Below are 2,266 nucleotides of genomic sequence, written 5' to 3' on the forward strand. Positions count from 1 at the left end.
TCGTGTGGATGTTTCTCCCTTGCCTGTGTCCAGCGTGCGCGTCCTTTGCAAGCTTCCACGGATGCTCCCTGCCCTTATGTCTACGACAGCTTCGCCCTGCATTGTTGTAGCAGCTGGATTATTTCCCTGTTCACCCTTGTCTTAGTCTCCATGTGCTGTTGTAACAAAAATACCACAAGTGGGAGGCTTTAACAAACAGAAATTTGTGTTCTCACAGTTGGGGAGGCTAGAAGCCTGAATTCAGGGCACTGCCTCTAGGAGAAGGCTGTCTCTCTGCTGGTGCTGGGGAAGGTCCTTGTCTCTTTCAGCTTCTATACCTGGTTCCTTGGGGATCTCCACATGACATCTGTCTTTCCTCATCTGTGCTTGCTTGTTTGTGTACCACATCTGCTCTTTTTATGTCTCAGAAGTGATTCGTTTAAGACACACCCTACACTGATATGACCTTATTCACATAACAAAGAAAACCCTATCCTTAGATGGGATTTCATTTATAAGCATAGGGGTTAGAATTTGCAAGACTAATTACGTCTTGATTGCAAATACCTTCTTTATACACATGGGCCTTGCCAGATGGAATGCACACAAATAAAATTGACTACATCTGTGGAAAGAGGCGATGAAAAAGCTCAATATCGTCAGTCAGAACAAGGCCAGGGGCCAACTATGGAACAGACCATCAATTGCTCATGTGCAAGTTCAAGCTGAAACTGAAGAAAATCAGAGCAAGTACACGAGAGTCAAAATATGACCTTGAGCATATCCCACCTGAATTTAGAGTTTATCTGAAGAATAGATTTGACTCACTGAACACTAGTGACTGAAGACCAGATGAGTTTGGAATGACATCAAGGACATCAGACATGAAGAAAGCAAGAGGTCATTGAAAAGACAGGAAAGAAAGAAAAGACCAAGACGGATGTCAGAGGAGACTATGAAACTTGCTCTCCAACATCGGCTAAAGCAAAAGGAAGAATTGATTAAGTAAAAGAACTGAACAGACGATTTCAAAGGGTCTCTTGAAAAGACAAAGTAAAATATTGTAATGACATGTGCGAAGAGCTGGAGATGCAAAACCAAAAGGGAAGAACACACTCGGCGTTTCTCAAGCTGAAAGAACTGAAGAAAAAATTCAAACCTCGAGTTGCAGTAGTGAAGGATTCTATGGGGAAAATGTTAAATGACGCAGGAAGCATCAAAAGAACATGGATGAAATACATAGAGTCATTATACCAAAAAGAATTAGTCGATGTTCAATGATTTCAAAAGGTAGCATATGATCAGGAACCAATGGTACTGAAGGAAGAAGTCCAAGTGCTCTGAAGGCATTGGCAAAAAAGAAGGCACTAGGAATTGATGGAATATCAATTGAGACGTTTCAACAAACAGATGCAGCACTGGAAGTGCTCACTTGTCTATGCCAAGAAATATGGAAGACAGCTTCCTGGCCAACTGACTGGAAGAGATCCATATTTATGCCTCTTCCCAAGAAAAATGATCCAACCAAATGTGGAAATTATGGAACAATATCATTAATATCACATGCAAACAAATTTTGCTGAAGATCATTCAAAAGTGGCTGCAGCAGTATATCGACAGGTTACTACCCAAATTTCAGGCCAGATTCAGAAGAGGATGTGGAACCAGGGATATCACTGCTGTTGTCAGACGGGTCGTGGGTGAAAGAAGAGAATACCAGAAGGATGTTTCCCTGTATTTCATTGACTATTCAAAGGCATCCGACTGTGAGAATCAGAACAAATTATGGATAACATTGCGAAGAATTGAAATTCCAGAACACTTAATTGTGCTCATGAGGAACCTGTACATAGATGAAGAGGCAGTTGTTCGGACAGAACAAGGGGATACTGAGTATTTTAAAGTCAGGAAAGGTGTGTGCCAGGGTTGCATTCTTTGACCATACCTATTTAATCTGTATGCTGAGAAAATAATACGAGAAGCTGGACTATATGAAGAAGATCGGGGCATCAGGTTTGGAGGAAGACTCATTTATAACCTGTGATACGCAGATGATACAACCTTCCTTGCTAAAAGTGAAGAGGACTTGAAGCACTTACTAATGAAGATCAAAGACCACAGCCTTCAGTATGCATTGCACCTCAACATAAAGAAAACAAAAATCCTCACAAGTGGACCAGTAAGCAACATCATGATAAATGGAGAAAAGACTGAAGTTGTCAAGGATTTCATTTTACTTGGATCCACAATCAGCACCCATGGAAGCAACACTCAGGAAATCAAAAGA

The sequence above is a fragment of the Loxodonta africana genome, unplaced genomic scaffold (genome assembly GCF_030014295.1).
Source record: "Loxodonta africana isolate mLoxAfr1 unplaced genomic scaffold, mLoxAfr1.hap2 scaffold_358, whole genome shotgun sequence".
NCBI lineage: Eukaryota > Metazoa > Chordata > Mammalia > Proboscidea > Elephantidae > Loxodonta > Loxodonta africana.